Source organism: Myxine glutinosa, chromosome 6 (genome assembly GCF_964187855.1).
Source record: "Myxine glutinosa chromosome 6, kmMyxGlut1.1, whole genome shotgun sequence".
Lineage (NCBI taxonomy): Eukaryota > Metazoa > Chordata > Myxini > Myxiniformes > Myxinidae > Myxine > Myxine glutinosa.
In genome coordinates, this window is record NC_136266.1 from 149,849,614 (window position 1) to 149,875,159 (window position 25,546).

General features: G+C 39.5%; 1 protein-coding gene and 1 long non-coding RNA gene across 3 annotated transcripts in view; one reads left to right on the plus strand and one right to left on the minus strand.

Annotated features, from left to right (window-relative positions):
• Positions 1-25,546, plus strand: part of LOC137429477 (tensin-3) — a 386,475-nt gene that overhangs the window by 27,647 nt on the left and 333,282 nt on the right. The window lies entirely within an intron of this gene.
• The window catches only part of LOC144892676 (uncharacterized), a 101,092-nt gene continuing 85,968 nt past the window's right edge, over positions 10,423-25,546 (minus strand). Inside the window, exon 3 of the long non-coding RNA XR_013623889.1 lies at positions 10,423-10,520. This is a non-coding gene — a long non-coding RNA (uncharacterized LOC144892676). The remainder of the gene's footprint in view (positions 10,521-25,546) is intronic.

Consider the following 25,546-nt stretch of genomic DNA (forward strand, 5'->3'; position numbering starts at 1 on the left):
CCTTACCCAATTCCCATAACTGGAACCTCTTCAATCTTGTATGCTTCATGGCTTCATTTCATCCAGAACTCCATCCACATCCCTCATGTCATCCATCTTTATCACTTGACTGGCGAGGTACCCGTGCTATGCATGGGTGGGAAGCCAAAACCAAACAAACAATGTGGAAATGGTGAATGCCAAACCATGGAACCAATAAATTCCACATTCCTGTGCCACCTTTCGTAGAACATCAGACAAGGTAAATTCCACGTTAATGTGCCACCTTCAGTCGAACGTCAGGCATGGACAGCCAGTTCGTGAATGACTTGGGCAAAACACGGCGAATGGTAAATGATGAACCAATAAATTCCACATTCCTGTGCCACCTTCAGTCGAACGTCAGACATGGACAGCCGGTTCGTGAATGATTTGGGCAAAACACAGCGAATGCTAAACCATGGAACCAATCAATTCCACATTCCTGTGCCACCTTTCGTAGAACATCAGACAAGGTAAATTCCACGTTAATGTGCCACCTTCAGTCGAACGTCAGGCATGGACAGCCGGTTCGTGAATGACTTGGGCAAAACACGGTGAATGGTAAACGATGAACCAATAAATTCCACATTCCTGTGCCACCTTTCGTAGACCATCAGACATGGACAGCCGGTTTGTGAAGGACTTGGGCAAAACACGGCGAATGGTAAATGATGAACCAATAAATTCCACATTCCTGTGCCACCTTCAGTCGAACGTCAGACATGGACAGCCGGTTCGTGAATGATTTGGGCAAAACACAGCGAATGCTAAACCATGGAACCAATCAATTCCACATTCCTGTGCCACCTTCAGTCGAAAGTCAGACATGGACAGCCGGTTCGTGAAGGACTTGGCCAAAACACGGTGAATGGTAAACGATGAACCAATAAATTCCACATTCCTGTGCCACCTATCGTAGAACATCAGACATGGACAGCCGGTTTGTGAAGGACTTGGGCAAAACACGGCGAATGGTAAATGATGAACCAATAAATTCCACATTCCTGTGCCACCTTCAGTCGAACGTCAGACATGGACAGCCGGTTCGTGAATGATTTGGGCAAAACACGGCGAATGCTAAACCATGGAACCAATCAATTCCACATTCCTGTGCCACCTTCAGTCGAAAGTCAGACATGGACAGCCGGTTCGTGAAGGACTTGGCCAAAACACGGTGAATGGTAAATGATGAACCAATAAATTCCACATTCCTGTGCCACCTTTCATAGAACATCAGACATGGACAGCCGGTTTGTGAAGGACTTGGGCAAAACACGGCGAATGGTAAATGATGAACCAATAAATTCCACATTCCTGTGCCACCTTCAGTCGAACGTCAGACATGGACAGCCGGTTCGTGAATGATTTGGGCAAAACACGGCGAATGCTAAACCATGGAACCAATCAATTCCACATTCCTGTGCCACCTTCAGTCGAAAGTCAGACAAGGACAGCCAGTTCATGAAGGACTTGGGCAAAAAACGTACCCGTCTGAATGATTCTATTCCCATGGTGAATCTGCACATGGCGAATCCGTGAATGTCACGGTTAGAAAGTAGAAACCCTCATGTCATTTCCTCATTCATATTTCAGCTCAATATCCCTATTTTCATTCCAAACAGCATCATTCCAATCATACATTAATACTATAACAAAATACTGTGTTAAATAACGATTGTATCGAGATATTGTCAAACCAGCCCATTGTCGTCATCTGTTTACTTCCGGATTCGGGAGCATGTCCGTAACGATTGTATTTCAAAATCATAATTTTATTGAGGAATTTATGAAACCTCCTACCTACCTTACAACATCCGCTGGGACCCCAAAACGTTCCACAGAAGGTTCGGCGGAGCTAGCCCCAAAACTGGGGGAGTAGTTTCGGGACAGACGTACAAACAGATAGACACTCGTGTTTTATAATATAGATTTTTATCATGATGTGCCTGGAGTACTTTTATCAAGTGAAGTCATTCATTATTCATTCCTTGTTCTCCTATAGCTGCTAACAGATTGATTGTTTTGAAATGTGTTCTGTAACCCTGAATTTGTGTTCATTCAACATGGCTTCACAGATTGAATGACCCAAACCTTTACATGAGTGTGATTGCTCTTTCCCCGTTCTTTAAAACCGGTGTTAATTATCAGGGAATTCCTTAAATGGGAAGCATGTGAAGGTACACACCGTGGTTCAATTCTGGACATGGATGTGTAAATGGCTTTTGATTTTGCTCTTCTCTCAATATTCTGTGTCTTTATGTTCATACATCCTTTCCTTAACATTACCCACAATTCAATCTGCCAAGACACATTTGCTAAAAGTTTTTGTTCCATGCATGCTTTACATTGAGGATCATCTACATATAGTAAATGCAAATGAAAATCAATGGTGTGGGGCAAGGGAGGGGTTAATTAGAGAAAATTAAGGGAATTTAGGGAGGGGTGGGGGGGGGGGGGGAGCATTAGGGAAGTGAAAAAGTCAAACATTCTTCATACATAATATGTAGATGGCACCTTTACTGTGGAGAAATTAAAGTTACACATTTAATGAAACAAATGAAATAGCTATGTTGTCCATATTGCCTGACCTCAGTCCCCTCTCAGCACTTCTGGTACTTTCCAGTGTAGCATGTGGTGGTGGCGAAGGTTGGAAGTGGGAGGAGCTGTGGAGACAGGTAGAAATGAGATGAGGAGGTAGATGGGAGAAGATCCAAAGGGGAAGTGAAGGGGAGGACGAGGATATGTTGAACATCTAGGACTGTTGCGGCCTTCACCTCATACAGTGGACGAAGGTTTTATTCTAATTTTAGAAATATTTTGTTTTTATATTACTATTATAATTTGATATTTTGGGTAAGTCGGTTGGGGGTTTGGATCAACACCGATGACACATTTACATTATTTTATGAAAAAAACAAAATTGAAACCTGGGCCTCCAATTCTGATATTGTCTCCTTGTGTTCAGGGCTGTTTTTTACAGGGGTTTCCAGTGAGGTTGTTTTTCTGTGGGTACTGATTAGGTACAGATGTTTGGCCTGGTGTTCAAACAATGCCTGCTCATCCCAGCATGATCTCAAGCAAGCACGGCTGGCTGGTGAATCTCAGAAATTGATATTTTATCTCTTTAAGTGTGTTCTCATTATTAGCAGGAACATCATGCATTTCGCTAGTGTATCAGGTGACGTACCTGGTATGAAGTATGCATTTGCAGATATTCCTCTACATTATGGATGTTCGGAGTTTAAAACGTGTTTTGAGGTTTGCTTGAGTATTCACAGTTCCATTATAGGCCCAAACTGTGTGACAATTGTAGACCCTGCAGGTTTGATGGACCAGATTCCAGAAGATGCTCATGTAGTGGATCAAGAATCTCTAAACATGGAAGAATCACTTTTTCTTCTTCTGGCCTGTGCTGTTTGTTGTCATGTGTGACGTCAACTGTTTGACAGCATGAGTGAGAGGAGAAGGGTATACCGGTACATGCTTGTGTATCTTGAGGAAGATCCTGCTGAAACCAGGGGACCGGGGAAGGGAGGCCAATGGGCAAGTCGTCCGTCGGGGTTCTCCATCTCGCACCTGCGAGCGATTAGTGCGAATTCCAGTGCTAGGCCTGAGAGGCACGAGGCCCCTGGAGATGGGAAAGAGGTAGAGGGAATGGTGGGTGTGGGGGCAATAGACAGAGAAGTTTGGGGGAATGAAGGATAAATTGCATTACTGAGCGGAGGAATGGAGAGGGCATGGGTTGTGGGCAGGAAAAGAAACGTAATGAGGGATTGGGATAAATGGGAAATGTAGCGAGGATGCAGTTTCACATATTTATATGAAAAAGATAAAAGAATCCAGAATATTGAAATGAAGAATGTTGAATAAATAAGACAGCATTGTCAAAAGTCACATCAGCCTTCGAGTGACTCGCCGTCGGATTTTCATCCGACTATAAAACAGAGACACATGAGGCATTGCAGGAGAAGGCCTCATGGGAAGGCCTGTCCTGAGAGGCAGACACAAAACGATGCATGATTGTAAACTTCCACATTACAATCTCCATAACCAGTTTCTGTTGGTTTCAATTTCCTTTAGTGGGTTCCAAGCAGTGGCAGATCCAGGAATTTGAAGATGGGGAGGTGTACCCAAGTCATAGTGCTGAACGGGGGAGGAAGCGGAGGTCAAGGGATCCTCCCGCAGGAAATTTCTGAAATAAATAATCGTTGGAAACGGCATTTCCTGCATTTTTGGAAGTTTTTGTAGTTCCTTGTGTTCTTCCCTGGCCCAGAAGTTCAGCGATTCGCGATAACTAATGGACCAAAATCGCGAACTGGTGAGCAGACTTGGCCAGCTGGAATGCTTCGTCAAAACAAGAATGACCGCACTGTGGTCACAATCTGCGACAAAATCCGGTAACGGGCCGATTGGGAAACACGCATTTAAAACACTCTTTAAAGATGAACAGCGCTATTGGGAAACATACATTTAATGCGTTATCAATTAATTAACTGGACACCTCTCATCCATGTCAGCCTCCACCACGGTTATATCAGAACGAACTGATTCTTCACATGGTCACGGATTGTTTAACCCTAATATGGGGCTGTTCAAAACTTATGTAACACTATTTTTTTTAGTAATGCAAGCACTATAGTTAGTTATAATATGTAAGCACAATAGTTAGTTATTTGAATGCCTGGATCTTCTTGGAGGTACTTCTTGTGGTTGTTTTTTGGACGCAAAGGAGGAGACAGAAGCGTGGCCTGGAGGTGCTTGAAGTCTTGGTGTGTGCTGCACTCACTTTGCAGTACTTGTTATGCTGTACGGTTCTGGATTTAATATACTGCTCTTGGAAGAAACCCATCTCCTGGTCCTTTGGACCATCTATTTAAACGTAACACCCACGAACATAAATCGGATGTTATAGTAATTTGCGTAACTTGAAACGCTCGATTCAGTAACGTAATGTAACGCTTCATTAATGTGCATTCTGTCATGCTGATTGGGAAACGCACATTCAAAGCACTCCGAAAAGATGAACAGTACATTTGGGAAACACACATTTAATGCGTTATTAAAAGATCAACAGCATGATTGGGAAACACACAGTTAATGCGTTATTAAAAGATGAACAGTATGATTGGGAAACACACATTTAATGCATTATTAAAAGATCAACAGTACTATTGGGAAACACATTTAAATGCATTATTAAAAGATGAACAGTACGATTGGGAAACACACATTTAAATGCGTTATTAAAAGATGAACAGTATGATTGGGAAACACATTGAAATGCGTTATTAAAAGATCAACAGTACGATTGGGAAACACACATTTAATGCGTTATTAAAAGATCAACAGTACGATTGGGAAACACACATTTAATGCGTTATTAAAAGATCAACAGTACAATTGGGAAACACACGTTTCATGCTTTATTAAAAGATTAACTTTATACCTCTCACCACTTGTGTATCCTGTAAACACATATAATTGACTCTCACAAGAAGATAAAGTTGAATGGTGCCACCACTCAATATCTGCCACAGTACTGCATCCAATATCACATCACATAATTTATCATCGAAAATCCGAGGGGGTGGGGGGGGGGTGGGAGGGGGAGAGGTGTGAACCCCTTGCACACCTACCTCCCCCCCACCCCCCATTCTCAACTACCTGGATTTGCCTATGCCTAAGAGATGGAACAGAGCCTTCCCATGGTCTAAACCTTCTGTTATTCGGATTCATTGAAAAAAATTGGTCCACAGAAGGACAAAGATTGGTTCACAGAAAGACCAAGATTGGTCCACAGAAGAATCGTGATTGGTCCACCGAAAAACCAAGATTGGTCCACTGAACAACCAAGATTGGTACACAGAAGGACCAAGATTGGTCCACTGAACAACCAAGGTTGGTACAGAGAACTACAAAGATTGGTCTGCAGAAGAACCAGAAGTGGTCCACAGAAGAACCAGGATTGATCCAGAGATGGACAAAGATTGGTCCACCGAACAACCACGATTGGTCCACCGAACAACCAAGATTGGTCCACAGAAGGATAAAGCTTGGTCTGCAGAAGGACAAAGATTGGTCTGCAGAAGGACCAAGATTGGTCCTCAAAACATTTTCCTTTCTCAAACTTCGCCATTCCTCATTTGTGCAATGTGCTTGACAATCGAGGTCTGGTTCCTTCTCTATGTCCAATGAATGATTTTATTTTGTGGGATGAATTAAAAGTAGAGATATTTTACGCATTTTGTAGTATTAATTTGCTGTTTCATTGCAGTCCTTATACTCTGCCACTCCGTATTACAACCTCCGCTATCGAAGGTGGACGGAGGTTGTTGGCACCCCTGTATGTCTGTCTGTGAGCAGGATGTCTCATAAAATTGTGGATGGATTTGTACAAAACCTGGTGGACAGGTTGGGTATGTGACAAGGAAGAATTTATTAGATTTTGGTTGGTGAAGACGTGAATCCGGATCCAGATATGAGGATTTTAAATTTTTTAATTGATTCTTTATTATTGAGTGATGGGGCTACAACCATTATATAACATGATATTTTAAAACGTTATGGACGAGTCATGACTCAACTTGGTGGACGAGTTGGTTAGGTGACAAGAACAAGCCGATTAGATTTTGGTTCAGGTCCGAATCCATATCCGACCTATCAGTGGATACAAAAGGTAACCTGTTTATCCTGGTGGACGTAACTGAGGGCCTTTTTAGTTATATATACTTTACATAAATAATTTATTAAATATGTCCTGATGAGTACATTACAAGTGGCAATGGTAAACCAAATCTTAATGGCCGTGAGCACAATCTAGAACCTCTGTCATGTTTTGGTTTTTCAGGAAAGGATTCCACTTTGGAATTTCTGAACTGAAGCCACCTTAAGCCTCTGGCTTGGAATCTGGAATCTGGCCACACCCACTGACCCAACCATCCCTGTTATCCTATTGTTATCCGTAAAAAGCATGAAACTTTCATTTCTGTTGGGCCTTTCCTGGAAGCTTGTTTTCAGTGAATTGATTTTCAGCTGCTTGCCTCGTCCTTGTTTATGTGAAGCATATTCTGGGTATATGTAGAACTTCGCGTCCAGAAAGGGAACAAGCAGCAACGAAAATACAGGTCGGCGATGCCTTTGGAGGTTTCCTGCAACAATGTTGTGCCTTTGCTGCACCGACGAGTTATTTAATGTGATGTGGATATGACACCGACGTGATGGGCCGAATGGCCTCTTCCTGAGTTCAAATATCCGTTGACACGAAACGGTTAAAGTTTCTGACTTCAGACTACATTAATCACGTGATCCACATGCAGCCACACCTCGTGACACCAACTAGTCCGCTACCTGCAGGCTAAACGCATCATGTTTGGTTGGCGAGCGCACACCAACAAACGCAACGAGCCGTGAAGGATGAACCACACCGAAGCCACATTCACATCACGCAGGAAGTTGTAGGCAAGTGGGCGTGGCGAACCGCTTTTGACAGGATAAATTATGTTAATGAGCTGAGCGGGCCAATGAGGACGCAAATCAACTTTGTAGTCGTGCGGTTTTTTTTCATATTGTGCGATTTCATTATGATTAAGAGTATTTCTAAATCAGCTTGATGTACATAGAACAAAATCAGTCTGTAATGATCATCGATGGCAGGTGACCTACCTGCCAACGGAGATTCCAGCCACCTAACACAGGCTTAAGTACCACCTGACTGCCGTGCATTATTTCATGACGTGTTAATTGGTGGCATCCCCGATATCATCCATCGTACTGTCTACAGTCATTCTCTAATTATCCGTTTGATTTCCTTCTCACGGGCCATTATGTGCACTGACTTTATGAGATGTCTCTGGTATGAATGGAGGCAAAGCAGGTGTTAGTCAGATTCACTATGTTAACAAATAGAATTTCGTTCAAAATTTTGGTAGATTAGCAAAACTATACATTTTTGGAATATTCAGAACATGAGGAATCCAAAAATTAATGTTTACATTTGCGTAGACACCTTTGCGAAAATGACACTCAGGACAGTGATGAAGATAGTCAGGTTCACTATGTTAACAAATATAATTTCTTTCAAAATTTTGGGATTAGCAAACCTGTACATTTTGGAATCTTCAGAGCATGGAGAATCTGAAAATCAATGTTGGCATTTGCACAAACACCTGCATGGCCGCCATTTTGGATTTTGAAAATGGCCGCCATAAAATACATATTTTGCGCTATCTCAGCTTCTAGTCAACCCAGAGACTTAATTAAATATGCTAATCATATGTTTTCTGGGTCAAGGAATCCAATAAAGGCCTCAAAATAGTGCTCAGGATTATAGAAAAGCAACAAACAAAGGTAATTGAAAACCATTGTCTTTATATTTGTGATATAACTGTATTACATAATACATGATATTACAAGTCCTTTGACGTTATAGGTTGTTATAGGAAGTTATAGGTAGTATCAGATTGAACTATAAGTCCTATACACAGGATCTACGAGGTCTATACCGTTCAGGAATATGCTTTTACAGATCTTCATCACTGTCCTGAGTGTCATTTTCGCAAAGGTGTCTACGCAAATGTAAACATTAATTTTTGGATTCCTCATGTTCTGAATATTCCAAAAATGTATAGTTTTGCTAATCTACCAAAATTTTGAACGAAAAAACATAGTGAACCTGACTATGTGCCAGAGCACCAGCAAGGTACTGATGGAAATGTATGTGGTTGTTATTTTTTTAAATTTGTAACTGCTGATGTAATATATAGATATAACTTCATTGCTGATGTAATATATAGATATAACTTAATTGCTGATGTAATATATAGATATAACTTAATTGCTGATGTAATATATAGATATAACTTAATTGCTGATGTAATATATAGATATAACTTCATTGCTGATGTAATATATAGATATAACTTAATTGCTGATGTAATATATAGACATAACTTCATTGCTGATGTAATATATAGATATAACTTAATTGCTGATGTAATATATAGATATAACTTAATTGCTGATGTAATATATAGATATAACTTCATTGCTGATGTAATATATCGATATAATTTCATTGCTGATGTAATATGTCGATAGAACTTCATTGCTGATGTAATATATAGATAGAACTTCATTGCTGATGTAATATATAGATAGAACTTCATTGCTGATGTTATATATGGATATAACTTCATTGCTGATGTAATGTATAGATGGAACTTCATTGCTGATGTAATATATAGATATAACTTAATTGCTGAAGTAATATACAGATAGAACTTCATTGGTTGTTATTGGTTGTTATTGGTTGTTTGGTTGTTTGTTATTGGTTGTTATTTGTTATAACATTTGTTATACAGATTTGTTATATAGAATTTGTTATTGGTTTGTTATACAGATAGAACTTCATTGGTTGTTATTGGTTGTTATTGGTTGTTTGGTTGTTTGTTATTGGTTGTTATTTTTTTAAATTTGTAACTGCTGATGTAATATATAGATATAACTTCATTGCTGATGTAATATATAGATATAACTTAATTGCTGATGTAATATACAGATAGAACTTCATTGCTGATGTAATATATAGATGGAACTTCATTGCTGATGTAATATATAGATGGAACTTCATTGCTGATGTAATATATAGATAGAACTTCATTGCTGATGTAATATATAGATAGAACTTCATTGCTGATGTAATATATAGATAGAACTTCATTGCTGATGTAATATATAGATAGAACTTCATTGCTGATGTAATATATAGACAGAACTTGTGAGAATTTTACTAATCGACCCTGTTTGCTCTTGCTTTGAACACCGACCTCTTAAGGTTATCATTGGTTATTAGCCCCCATTGGACTTAATCCAAAATGGGGGCTTATGGATTGGATCTTGTCCGTTCGTCTGTCCATCCGTCCGTCCGTCCACCCGCAACGATATCCCGGAGATGTATGGACCGATTTTGTTCATGCTTGGCACAAAGATAATACGTGATGGTATACACATTCACATAATTTCGCGATGCGGTCAAAGATGGCCGACTGGAGGCCAATTTAGTTGTAAAAAAACCCGGTATTGAACACGTCCTCAGCCATTTATCAGACATGCATTTACCGATCTTGTTCAAACTTGGAACACAGATAATGATTGATAAGTTATATATACACGTCTTTTTTATTCAGATCAGATCAAAGATAGCCGACTGGCGGCCATTTTGTTACTTAAATGTGTCCCCAACCATTTCTCGGACATGCATGGACCAATTTTGTTCAGAATTGGCACAAAGACAATACACAAGAGTATACATATGCAGAAGATTTTGTTTTGTAATCTGACCAAAGATGGCTGACTGGCGGCTTTTAACTCTGCACAGCATAATTACTAAAACCATGGGGGCTATGACATTCGATGTTTCTTTCTTCTCGTTCCTCCTCAATCCAAGCAGGCTGTGTGTACTTGGTGTCCCTTATTGCCCCATGTTCTTCTCAACTTTCGTTCTGCAAACACGCAGTGTGTTCATAGCAGTGTGTGAACGACAGGTGACATATTGTTTGTTTGCAGTGGGCAGTTCTGTGTCTTTCAGACTGCAACTAAAAGGCGGAAGTAGCTATTTCAACTGTAATGTCTTAAATCCATGGCTGCAGAAAATCCTCTTAAACTGTGTAATGGTTGGGTGGATCAGTGTCGTATGTATGGAGAGTCTGGCCAACTCGACGATGACGTCATTATAGGCGCCATTTTGTTACCCAACCAGCCACCAACGCTATTCAGTAGTTGTGAGAAAGACTTGAATTAAGAACTGATTTTTGACCCGGCTAAGACACGAATGGGAGTGAAATCCGAGAGGTAGGGTCAGATAGATTCAAAGGTCAGCAGTTAAAGCGAGAAGCTCGGTAGCATGGGGGGTTTGGGGTAAAAAAAGGGCCAGAGACTGAACAACATATATATACATACATATATATATATATATATATATATATATATATATATACATATATACATATATATATATATATATATATACATATATACATATATATATATATATATAAGCAAAGATTTGCGGTTGGGAGTATATCCAAATGACTCCATGGTAAGATCTCCAACCTTTAATTGAACAAACAATGACTCAACGTTTCGATTAACAACATGTGAAGCCACACGCCTCCGTTAATCTTCCTCAAGAGTGATAAAATCATCTCAACATCCCTTTACATGCACAGTGGGTGGGGTATATGCAAAGTGGGGGTGGGCAATGCTGGACAGCCAATGAAACCGTATCACACCGCTCTCCTGAACGGAGACGTTACCGACCAAATTCAAAAATCAACCGCATATTAACAGCTCAAAATAATCCTGTAAGCAATGCTGGATTATAACGCAAGTGTTGAGAAAATCCGGAACAATCATTACATTTAATCAAAAGTTAAACTTGCAAACAATTAAATTGTAAATTAAATTAAAACTGTAACTATATTAAAGCCAAAAATTTTTAAGACAAAATAAAATTGTCACATTATCAAGATCATCACATGTGGCCCTATGCAGTAAAGGTGAATGCGGGAAGGAGGTTGGTTTTAGGGGGGATAAAATGGGGGGGGGGGGAACCAGAGGGGGTTGGAAGTGGAGGGGGGGGTGTGGGAGAGGGGTGGGTTGGAGGGATTGGAGGTGGGAGGGGGCAATTTGTCCGAATAAAAACCTTGTGTGATATATTATGTGGACTCGTTGTTCAAAGTACGGATTGCCTGCTTCGTTTACACAAGAGTGGGTCAAACGCTACCGGTAAGTCAACGACCTCTTGTGTGATCGAGGTAACAGTTTCTTCTGTGTGCCAAGCCTCCAAAACACGTCTTCTGTTTCTGTTGGGTGTGGAGCCCAAAATATCAAAATATCCAAAAAGTTTAACTTTTGATTAAATGTAATGATTGTTCTGGATTTTCTCAACACTTGCGTTATAATCCAGCATTGCTTACAGGATTATTTTGAGCTGTTAATATGCGGTTGATTTTTGAATTTGGTCGGTAACGTCTCCGTTCAGGAGAGCGGTGTGATACGGTTTCATTGGCTGTCCAGCATTGCCCACCCCCACTTTGCATATACCCCGCCCACTGTGCATGTAAGGGGATGTTGAGATGATTTTATCACTCTTGAGGAAGATTAACGGAGGCGTGTGGCTTCACATGTTGTTAATCGAAACGTTGAGTCATTGTTTGTTCAATTAAAGGTTGGAGATCTTACCATGGAGTCATATATATATATATATATACAGTATATATATATATATATTTATATATATATATATTGTGAGAAACCACCGGTGAAACCACCTGTTCTCACCCAGATTTGGTGCCCCGCCCACCGCGTGACGTGGCCTCCTTGGAGCCTCACGCGATCGGGAGGCGATTCGGCACGCGATTGGTGGAGGGTCAGAGAGCGCGGCCGCCATCTTGTGCAACGGACGCGGCTCGAAGGCTCCGAGTGGGAAATCTCCAAAGGGCTTTCCTTGAATCCTCACGACAGCCGAGTTGGGCTGGTCGATTACAGTTCGGTATTTTACGAGCGAGTAACTCCGGAAGAGAACGAGTGATTCCCGGATCTCGTAGATTGGAACAGCGAGTGATTGCCTGCTTCGTGTTGGAGCTGCTGGCCGACCGTTCCTGCCGGCCTTGTGCGGTGAATTCCATCCTGTTACCCTCCGAGTCCCGGAGATCGTCGATTGGAGCCGCGAGTGATCTTACCTGCGTCCTGTTTGGAGCGTCTGTTGCCGACAGTTCCTGCAGGCTTTGTGCAGTTTATTCCATTTTGTTACCTTTCATGGTTTTGTGATCGAGCCAATAAAGCATCGTGCCTTACCCCTAGAAGGCCGATTAAAACACAACGGTGTTTATTGAGTTCTCTCTGTCCACCCCGTGGACTACTTGAAGCCCGGACATTAACGTCCGTATTCCGTGCTGGGAAACATTTCACAGGCGGGATCGCGACAATATATATATATATATAATTATATATATTTATATATATATATATATATATATATATATATATATATACACATACATACATACATACATACATACATATATATATATATATATATATATATATATATATATATATATATATATATATATATATACACTAGTGGGGTATGCCTACACATTATGTAAACAATAACGAATTGTGCTTCGTATGTAGGTACATAATAAATAGAATATCCAGGAGATGCGTCGAGCTCGGGCAGGAAAACGGACCAAGGATGTCGATGGTCTTGAAACATACGTTTCCGGTCGTCTAGAAGGTTTAGGCAATTCAGAGCATTCGTACATGTTTTCTGCCAACTTCCTTCAGAAAATTGACTAATTTCAGAGCTATCTTTGGTAAATAAATTGATTATACACCTCATTTTCTGCTTGAATTAAGGAATTTCGACACATCACACCCTGGCGTGGGTTCTGCCGTCTTTGATCCTGACTTGTTTATGGTAGTTCCTCATACATTGAGGAGCACCAGGTGGCCACGCCTCCATCAACTCGCAATTGCATTGGTCGTGAGCCGAATCACATTTGCTGAAGAGGTGAACTGACGCCAGCAAAAAAGTTTGACATTCAAACCGAAATAAAAATAGTTTCTTCTTGTCTTTGCAAATGCCAACAAGTGAGTTTGTGTGTAATAACACACGAAGGGTCAATTTATGTGGACATCTAGTAGCGCCTCGTTGGGTAACACAAACGCGAGCGATCGGTCAGAGCCCACGGCCTTATAGGAACCGTTTCCCTCTGAAAATAGAGGTTGGGATCGGATAATTGGTGAATTTCAAACGAACAGGAGTTTGAAACGTTGCCATTAAACTCAACTTGCACACATTCTACCTTGAAGCATTAGTTTGCGGCACCCGGTGCCAAAAAGCACATTTGATAACGGAATGCTTTGAAAGGGAGCTCATCCCTAATGCTGTGGTTAGTAATTCAATATTGTGCGTCAAGCCCCCAAATATTCCTACAGGTCGCACAAGATCTGCCAGCAACCCTCTTATGGTTAAACTGCTAAAATCAAGACTCTCTATTCACCTTCACTTTTTTATTCCTCTTTTCTCCCGCCTCTGGAACAAACTCCCTCACTCTCTTCAATCCCACTCCTCCCTCCAGGTCTTTCAAACAGGTGTTCACCACCATCTCTTATCTTCCGCCATCCAAAACCTTGATATTTTTACCCCCGTTAAATTCACCCCAGATCCACTTTTTTTTAAAATACAAACTTCTTTCCTGGAAGTCCTAGCAGTGTCCATGTGTTTTATACTTCTCCCACCCCCACCCCTCCCATGCCTCCTCCCCCCAAGCCCTCTCCCTCCCACAGATCTCCCGATGTCCCTGCTCTCCACCTTGTTCTCCCCTCACCCTATATCATATGTTTTATGTTTTATATGTCAGTTTGTCTTTTTGTGATCAATGTTGTGCGTGGACATCTAGTAGGCAGGAATCTATTCTTTTTGTGATCAATGTTGTGCGTGGACATCTTGTATACAAAAAAAAAGCCAGGAACTTTGGGATTTTCTTCATGCTTTTGGAATTTTGGGGGAATTTTTATTTTATTTGGATTTGAAAAAAGCTTTTGGATTTTTTTTATTCAAGTTTGCCTGCTGCCTGACTTAAATCCCCTCTTCCGTCACCCAGGGATGTTTGGTTAACCCACGGCGAAATGGAACTGGTTGTAGATGGGTCAGGAAAACCGACCAAACATCCCTCAATTTCCTTGCACCGCTTGCGGGGAAATTCCATTGCAACTGATGTAATGCTCGGTGGGTCAGTGAACAGAGAAATTCTGTCGCCATGGTGATAGCTCATCAGACGAGTAATGCAATATGAGATTTAGGCACTAGGTTTGGGCAATCGTTACAGTATCCTCCTGTTCGTAGCAGGTCACAAGCTCCAAATGATTCCAACATGGCATGTGAGCAAGGTGCCTGGCAAAGCAGAGAACCGCTGCCTCCACTCACAACTCTACCCTTTCTCCCTGCTCCCTCCCAACCACCCTCCTTCCCATGGGAATGGAAACGTCTGGATGTCAACAGGCAATCGATTCACAAATGCACTCTGCAATCATTCAATTACTGCACGCTCGGTCTGCCCGAGACGCGTAAACACGTCCAAGACCCCCCCAAAGGTATACACGTTTTGAGAATAACCCAGAGGAAAATCGAAATGATTTCAGTGTAAAAGTGGTGATTTAATCGTTGTTAAAATGCTAGACCTTGGTCATAGAGGTTGCCGATCCAATTTCAGCTGGCGGGGCGTAGTCTTTGAAGACCATCAAGACGACTTGTAATTTGACACCAAAACACCACCTTTGAAAAGGAAGTGCTGTCCAAACCTCCTGAAATGAATAATAAAGAAATTGTAGATTTAGATTTGACATCTGACTGCTTTGCCAAAGACTCCGTGGGATTTGTTTAACCACCACCAACTAATGCTAGCAGATGGGGCCCCAGCTTAACCCTTTCGGGGGTCGATGGCCTTCATGATCCATCGCCTTGCCCGCAAAGCACCAACCCGTTAATTTCTAGTTGGGTCGAGAATTGAAGGCAAGCTGGGCATCTCATCTAGGTAAATGCTCTACCTCTGTACAAGACCAGCAAGACTCCTCTACATAGGTTTAGTATTAATTTCCAGTTGATTCGTTTCAACATCATGGATACTTTGCTTTTATGGATGCGACAATTCTGGAAATGAAGGGTCTGTAGTGCCCCTGGTTTTATCTCTTCTTATGGCTTCCTTGTATTTACTGGCTAGTTTGGTCACGTCTTTTCTTCCTAATATTCCAAGAATTGTGATGGAAGCTAATTTGACTCTACGTGCTTTCCCACCCTCACTACCAGCACCACATCATTCTTTATGGATAATTAGAGCTGCTCGCAATTGGTCGTGATTCCAGAATCCCTTGGGATGAAAGGTGGTCACAATAATTCACTAGTAATTGTCCCAGCTGCCTCGTGCATGAACATGAATCATTAAGACATGTCATTGAACTTTGAGGAATTCTCTTTGTCCTTAAAAACGTTGACTGAGTAACGATGGGCCACTTATGTTTGGCATTGCAGTTGGGAGGCAATGGCCGACGATTGTTGTTGTCTTGCTCTTAACAAACAGAAATAATCATTTTTCAGCATCTTTCCCATTAAATAGTCACCCAAAACTGCAAATATACAAGTTTCCTTAGCCAAATTCCCTGTTTTACAATGCAATACACACTAAAGGCTATTACTACCTTCTTTTATTGTTTTCTCTTTCCAGATTTGGGCTAGCATTACCCAAAAACACTACCTCGACAGAATTTCAGTACCCATCCCAAGTTGCACTGCTAAGGCATCAATGTATCAACCCCAAAGTGTGGAATGACATCACATGAGGACCAGATCAAGCGGGGCAATCCACATTAGCCTGTACTGAAAGTCAATGATTATCCAGATGAATTTTTACTGATAATGTGATAGTGACATTGTACTTATTCTGAAACTATCAGAAACTTTGTATCCACAGGTGCCATTTTAGGGTGTTGACCTCTAGGATACCCACTACGTACCCATTATGTACACCCAAATTATCAATACGTTGAATGGGGGCAGTCAGGGACCTTTTAGGAGGGTTAGACATCTTATGTGATGGCTGAACAAAGAGGTGAAAGTAAAAATGATGGAGATTTCCTTTCCAGGGATTTATGTTTGAAAGGGTGACAACTGAGGTATGAAGTACCAATGAATCAGGATGGGTGTGGGAGAGGGCATCCTCCCCTCCTTGAAATACGGTACTTTGAAAAATTAAGGCAGAGATTGTGCATTCTGAGCATGATGTGCAATACTAGTCAAGGATTCCTCATCATTTTACAAATTTCTGCAGTCTTGGTAAAGACTCGTGATGGACCGCATTGATGAAAAAGACAACAATGGCTTTTCCCAACAGGAGTTGAAAAACAATATGTTTATCATCTTGGGGAAACGAGGAGATCAAGGTTCACTCTTCGGACATTACCCTTTGCCGAAACACAAAAGTGAAGTGCATGTCGATGGGAGGATTATATATATATTCTCCGTCGGAGATGTGGAAAAAACAAGATGTGTGTGTGTGTGACCCACTCCCTCATGTGTGTGTGACCCACTCTCCCATGTGTGTGTGACCCACTCCCTGGTGCAGTGTGCGTGATGTGGGAGGGAGAGGATTTGAGCTCTTGAAGTCACATTTTACATGAGATGTAATTACAAATTTCAAACTGTATTTCCTATGGGCACGCACGTGCATTCACATGTTATCAGAAGTAAATACATTTTGTAGATTACATCATTTGTGGACCTGATAAATTTCCAGTAACCAGTTTGTAAAACTGAATGTGCAGCATCTAAATTAAGACGCCCATGCCCTTGGGATTCCCATAGGTGACCCCACTAGTATGTATATATATATATATATATATATATATATATATATATATATATATATATATATATATATATATACTGTATATATATATATATATATATATATATATATATATATATATATATATATATATATATATATATATATATATCTGTGCAGTGTCTGTCCTGTCCTGTGTTGTCCTGTCTTGTGTTGTCTTGTGTTTTGTCACTGAACTACTTTCTCAAACTTTTCTGAAATCGTACCAAACTTCTGGTATGCACATATCTCTCCCATCGGTATGTCATAAGGGTATTTTTTTTTAAATTCCAATATATATATTATTTTTTGGGGAATTTTTTCGGGAATTTTTTTTTTCAACTTCACTTTTCAACTTCAATTGTTTATAAAATGTGATATCACGTATATTACAATACATTTGGAGGTATTTTGAATTATGTGGTGGTGACGTGTTTTTAAATGACGTGGTGGTGAGGTGTTTTTAAATCACATGGTGGTGAGGTGTTTTTAAATCACATGGTGGTGAGGTGTTTTTAAATCACATGGTGGTGAGGTGTTTTTAAATCACATGGTGGTGAGGTGTTTTGAATTACGTGGTGGTGAGGTATTTATAATTACGTGGTGGTGAGGTGTTTTTAATTATGTGGTGGTGAGGTGTTTTGAATTAGTTGGTGATGAGGTGTTTCCAATTACGTGGTGGTGAGGTGTTTTGAATTACTTGGTGGTGAGGTGTTTTTAAATGCCTTGGTGGTGAGGTGTTTTTAATTTCGTGGCTGTGAGGTGTTTTTATTATGTGTTTTATGGCTGTGAGGTGTTTTTAATTTTGTGGTGGTGCGGTGTTTTTATTACGTGTTTTATGGCTGTGAGGTGTTTTTATTACGTGTTTTATGGCTGTGAGGTGTTTTTATCACGTTTTTTATGGCTGTGAGGTGTTTTTATTACGGGTTTTATGGCTGTGAGGTGTTTTCAATTTCGTGGTGGTGAGGTGTTTTTTATTTCGTGGTGGTGAGGTGTTTTTATTACGTGTTTTATGGCTGTGAGGTGTTTTTATTACGTGTTTTATGGCTGTGAGGTGTTTTTATTACGTGTTTTATGGCTGTGAGGTGTTTTTATTACGGGTTTTATGGCTGTGAGGTGTTTTCAATTTCGTGGTGGTGAGGTGTTTTTTATTTCGTGGTGGTGAGGTGTTTTTATTACGTGTTTTATGGCTGTGAGGTGTTTTAAATTACTCGGTGGTGAGGTGTTTTGAATTACGTGGTGGTGAGGTGTTTTGAATTACTTGGTGGTGAGGTGTTTTTAAATGATGTGGTGGTGAGGTGTTTTTAATTTCGTGGCAGTGAGGTGTTTTTATTACGTGTTTTATGGCTGTGAGGTGTTTTTATTACGTGTTTTATGGCTGTGAGGTGTTTTTATTACGTGTTTTATGGCTGTGAGGTGTTTTTATTATGTGTTTTATGGCTGTGAGGTGTTTTTATTACGGGTTTTATGGCTGAGGTGTTTTCAATTTCGTGGTGGTGAGGTGTTTTTTATTTCGTGGTTGTGAGGTGTTTTTATTACGTGTTTTATGGCTGAGGTGTTTTCAATTTCGTGGTGGAGGTGTTTTTATTTCTTGTTTTATGGCTGTGAGGTGTTTTTATTACGGGTTTTATGGCGGAGGTGTTTTCAATTTCGTGGTGGTGAGGTGTTTTTATTTCTTGTTTTATGGCTGTGAGGTGTTTTTATTACGGGTTTTATGGCTGAGGTGTTTTCAATTTCGTGGTGGTGAGGTGTTTTTTATTTCGTGGTTGTGAGGTGTTTTTATTACGGGTTTTATGGCTGAGGTGTTTTCAATTTCGTGGTGGTGAGGTGTTTTTATTTATTGTTTTATGGCTGTGAGGTGTTTTAAATTACTCGGGAGTGAGGTGTTTTGAATTACTTGGTGGTGAGGTGTTGTGAATTACCTGGTGGTGAGGTGTAATCGTCCCAAACTTCCAGTCTGCACCTACTCCTCCCGTATGTATGTGCTGAGGGGTTCTTTTTTGAATTTTATATATTTTTTCAACCTAAATCTTCAAACTAAATTGCTTATTAAAATGTTATATCACAAACACTACAAATAAATTTGTGGAAAATAATTGCTTGTATTATAATTGGTGTAAATCATGACAACACACCAACTCAGGTACAGTCATTATCCTCAGATAAAATAAGCCCGTTCCTCAGTAACGACATGTGGTGAGGCGTGCGCAGCAAGCGGAGCCAAGCTAGTATATATATATATATATATATATATATATATATATATATATATATATATATGTATACATACATATTGTTACGGTCCGCGGATTAGATGTTATTTTACCGAGCGGAGGTATAACCGCGGCCGAACAGTTGTTCCCGACTCAACCCGATTCACCCAAACGTTGGCCGTATCGCGCCACAGATACTCAATCTGGAAAACTCTAAAGCGACCGAATGCAAAGAGGAAGAAGAAGACGTACAGAAGAGTAACGGGGTTTATTATGTACACATACACAAGCAAGAAGCACAGTCACGATTATTTACAGGGGACTTGAGACGCAGGTGACACAGTGCAAATTACTAGATTATCTAACAGGCTTACTTAATACCCAGGACAGAACAAACGAAGACACAGACTCACGCGGGGAATGATGATAGGAATTGGCTGGAAGGAGAGGAAAGTCCACTGGGTCCGGCAGCACGATTCGCACGTTCTGCAGCCGCCGTTCCTTCGCGGCCCTGCTCCAAACTGCCGTCCAGGCCCCAAATGGCTGGCGAGCGTTGTGGCTGCTGGGGACGCTGCTGCTGCTGCTGCCGTAGACGCTGCCGCTGGCGAGCAAGGTGACGAATAGCAGGCTTTGTGCTTCCCTGGATGATCTTCTGCTTTTGGAACCTCACAACTCAGCCCTGCTCTGATGACCCAGCTCTTTCCTTTCCACCTCACCACGCAGCTCAGCTAAGCCTTTCAGCTCCTCTCTTGGACTCATCTCTCTCTGGGGAACGCCCCCGCGGCGGGTTATATAGGCCCCGCCCCTCAACCTTTGCGAACCTCCCCCAAACGCTCTTCCTCCGCCCTCTCAAACCAAACCCCTCGTGCTCGGTTGGTTGTTCGGGACTGGCTCACTCCTCCCCTCTATGACGAGGTGGAGACACGCCCTTCTCCTCCGACCCTGCCTCGTGGTCAATGGCGGCAATTGGAGGGGATGTAATTGGCAATGGCAATTGAGGCCTGGCAATGACGAAAGGGGAAATGGAGGTTTTGGGAATGGGAATGAAGGGAATCTACCTCTTTTACTCGGCGCAATGGAGTGTCATGTTAATGGACGACAAGGCCTTACCCTAAAACACATAATAAGATATAAGCTACTGAACAAGGGTTTTATCGTGTCCTGCAATGTGGTGTTTATGGAATAACTACCGAGACGCCCTTTGACCTTTACACTACGGAGGTATTTACAAGGATCATGACATTTACAAAGGGTGATCTTTACAACAATTTACACTACAACAACAACAAAAAAAAAACATTCTCATATCCGCAACAGCGGAGCCACAGCGGAGCCACAACAGCAGAGCCAATATATATAATATATATATATATATGTATATATATATATATATATATATATATATATATAAATATATATATATATATATATATATATATATATATATATATATATATGTATACATACATATATATACGATGATGTTCGTACATGTAAGAAGCCAAGGGGAGGGTTGAGATTTCAACGGTCAGGAGGAGGGAATAGCAATGGAGAGGTGAAGTCATTGCACTCGATCTCGCATTGGGGTGAAACGTGAAGGGTCACAGTTTCTACAACGAAGGTAATATGGGAAAAAGTAATAAACAAGCAGAAACTGAATAATATAGCCGACAGATTAATATGATTGAATAAATAGACTACAGAAAGTTGTAAAAGAAGAAAGAAAATTATGGTTGGGTTAAGAAAATTCAATAAATAAAAAACGTTGGCTGATTCTGTTGGGGGCTGATGTTCCAAATTTGAAAATTAATTTTATTTCCTTACATTTCCATCTGTCGATGATGCCCTGATGCACAGAAATACCGTTGGTAGTCACGTGTTGGGTAGAATGGCCAGGAAGGTTGCTGGGATTAGGTATTGGTTTGGGAATATCTGTTCGATAATAAATATGATATTGGTCTGGGATTCTCCTAATTTTCCCCCAATTAGATTTAAAATTTTCTGGATAATACTTAAAGAAGACCATGAGTGGGTTGCTTCCTAATGGCAAACTCATGATAGAGTGGACACGATAATGCATAAGGCTTGGTGTTGTTCAAAATGATACATGAAATAGACGAGACACTCCTGCTGGTGAGCCAATGACATTGCAGCTCTTGTCTTATCTTGTGTGGCGGAAATCATGACTGAGACACGATGCCGAGTGGAGACGTACTGAAGTAACCAAAATATACCTGATTTGGGATTGTTTAAATCCCATTATACTGTGTTTATTTGGGATTGTTTAAATTCCACATACTGTGCCTCATTTGTAATCGTTTAAATCCCATATGCTGTGGTTATTTGGGATTGTTTAAATCCCATGCACTATGTTTATTTGGGATTGTTTAAATTCCACATACTGTGCCTTATTTGGAATTGTTTAATCCTATATACTGTGGTTATTTGGGATTGTTTGAATCCCATCCACTGTGTTTATTTGGGATTGTTTAAATACCACATACTGTGCCCTTTTTGTAGTTGCTTAAATCCCATATACTGTGGTTACTTGGGATTGTTTAATTCCCATATACTGTGTTTATTTGGGATTGTTTAAATTCCACATACTGTGTTTATTTGGGATTGTTTAAATCCCATATACTGTGGTTATTTGTGATTGTTTAAATCCCATGCACTATGTTTATTTGGGATTGTTTAAATCGCATGTGCTGTGTTTATTTGGGATTGTTTAAATCCCATATGTTGTGTTAATTTGGGATTGTTTAAATCTCATGTGCTGTGTTTATTTGGGATTGTTTAAATCTCATGTGCTGTGTTTATTTGGGATTGTTTAAATCCCATATACTGTTTATTTTGGATTGTTTAAATCCCATGAACTGTTTATTTGGGATTGCTTAAATCCCATATACTGTGTTTATTTCAGAGTGTTTAAATCTCATATACTGTGTTTATTTGGGATTGTTTAAATCCCATGAACTGTTTATTTGGGATTGTTTAAATCCCATATACTGTGTTTATTTCAGTGTTTAAATCTCATATACTGTGTTTATTTGTGATTGTTTAAATCCCATATGCTGTGTTTATTTGTGATTGTTTAAAGCCCATGTACTGTTTATTTGGGATTGTTTAAATCCCATATGTTGGCGTCAGGAAGGGTATCCGGCCATAAAAACATTGCCTCAAAAAGAGAACCATGACAATTACAAGATTGTCATGGGGACCGCAAGGCTAACACCCGCTCTAGCAAGGAAAATGGCCTTAAAATGCCTGTTGTTGCTGTTGTTGTTGTTGTTTAAATCCCATATGCTGTTTATTTGGGATTGTTTAAATCCCATATGCTGTTTATTTGGGATTGTTTAAATCCCATATGCTATTTATTTGGGATTGTTTAAATCCCATATACTGTTTATTTGGGATTGTTTAAATCCCATATGCTGTTTATTTGGGATTGTTTCATTCCCATGTACTGTGTTTATTTGTGATTGTTTAAATCCCATGTACTGTGTTTATTTGTGATTGTTTAAATTCCACATACTTTCCCTTATTTGGAATTGTTTAATCCCATATACTGTGGTTATTTGGGATTGTTTGAATCCCATTCACTATGTTTATTTGGGATTGTTTAAATACCACATACTGTGCCCTTTTTGTAGTTGCTTAAATCCCATATACTGTGGTTACTTGGGATTGTTTAACTCCCTTATACTGTGTTTATTTGGGATTGTTTAAATCCCATATACTGTGGTTATTTGTGATTGTTTAAATCCCATGAACTATGTTTATTTGGGATTGTTTAAATCCCATGTATACTGTGTTATTTTGGGATTTTAAAAATTCCACATACCGTGCCTTATTTGTAATTGTTTAAATCCCATACACTGTGTTTATTTGGGATTGTTTAAATTCCACATACCGTGTTTATTTGTGATTGTTTAAATCCCATGCGCTATGTTTATTTGGGATTGTTTAAATCTCATGTGCTGTGTTTATTTGGGATTGTTTAAATCCCATATACTGTTTATTTGGGATTGTTTAAATCCCATAAACTGTTTATTTGGGCTTGTTTAAATCCCATATACTGTGTTCATTTCAGAGTGTTTAAATCTCATATACTGTGTTTATTTGTGATTGTTGAAATCCCATATACTGTGTTTATTTGTGATTGTTTAAATCCCCTATGCTGTGTTTATTTGTGATTGTTTAAAGCCCATGTACTCTTTATTTGGGATTGTTTAAATCCCATACGCTGTTTATTTGGGATTGTTTAAATCCCATATGCTGTTTATTTTGGATTGTTTAAATCCCATATGCTGTTTATTTGGGATTGTTTAAATCCCATATGCTGTTTATTTGAGATTGTTTAAATCCCATATGCTGTTTATTTGGGATTGTTTCATTCCCATGTACTGTGTTTATTTGTGATTGTTTAAATCCCATATGCTGTGTTTATTTGGGATTGTTTAAATCCCATGTACTGTGTTTATTTGTGATTGTTTAAATCCCATATACTGTGTTTATTTGAGAGTGTTTAAATCTCATATACTGTGTTTATTTGTGATTGTTTAAATCCCCTATACTGTGTTTATTTAGGATTGTTTAAATCCCATGTGTTGTGTTTATTTGGGATCGTTAAATCCCATGTGTTGTGTTTATTTGGGATCGTTTAAATTCCATAAACATTGTTTATTTGGGATTATTTAAGTCCCTTAAGCTGTGTTTATTTGTGATTGTTTAAATCCCATATGTTGTGTTTGTTTGTGGTTGTTTAAATCCCCTATGTTGTGTTTGTTTGTGGTTGTTTAAATCTCATGTGCTGTGGTTATTTGTGATTGTTTAAATTCCACATACTTTCCCTTATTTGGAATTGTTTAATCCCATATACTGTGGTTATTTGGGATTGTTTGAATCCCATTCACTATGTTTATTTGGGATTGTTTAAATACCACATACTGTGCCCTTTTTGTAGTTGCTTAAATCCCATATACTGTGGTTACTTGGGATTGTTTAATTCCCTTATACTGTGTTTATTTGGGATTGTTTAAATTCCACATACTGTGTTTATTTGGGATTGTTTAAATCCCATATACTGTGGTTATTTGTGATTGTTTAAATCCCATGCACTATGTTTATTTGGGATTGTTTAAATCCCATGTACTGTGTTTATTTGTGATTGTTTAAATCCCATATACTGTGTTTATTTGAGAGTGTTTAAATCCCCTATGCTGTGTTTATTTGTGATTGTTTAAAGCCCATGTACTGTTTATTTGGGATTGTTTAAATCCCATACGCTGTTTATTTGGGATTGTTTAAATCCCATATGCTGTTTATTTTGGATTGTTTAAATCCCATATGCTGTTTATTTGGGATTGTTTAAATCCCATATGCTGTTTATTTGAGATTGTTTAAATCCCATATGCTGTTTATTTGGGATTGTTTCATTCCCATGTACTGTGTTTATTTGTGATTGTTTCAATCCCATGTACTGTGTTTATTTGTGATTGTTTAAATACCATATGCTGTGTTTATTTGGGATTGTTTAAATCCCATGTACTGTGTTTATTTGTGATTGTTTAAATCCCATATACTGTGCTTATTTGAGAGTGTTTAAATCTCATATACTGTGTTTATTTGTGATTGTTTAAATCCCATATGCTGTGTTTATTTGTTATTATTTGAATCCCATATGCTGTTTATTTGGGATTGTTTAATTCCCATACACTGTGTTTATTTGTGATTGTTTAAATCCCATGTACTGTGTTTATTTGTGATTGTTTAAATCCCATATACTGTGTTTATTTGAGAGTGTTTAAATCACATATACTGTGTTTATTTGTGATTGTTTAAATCCCATATGCTGTGTTTATT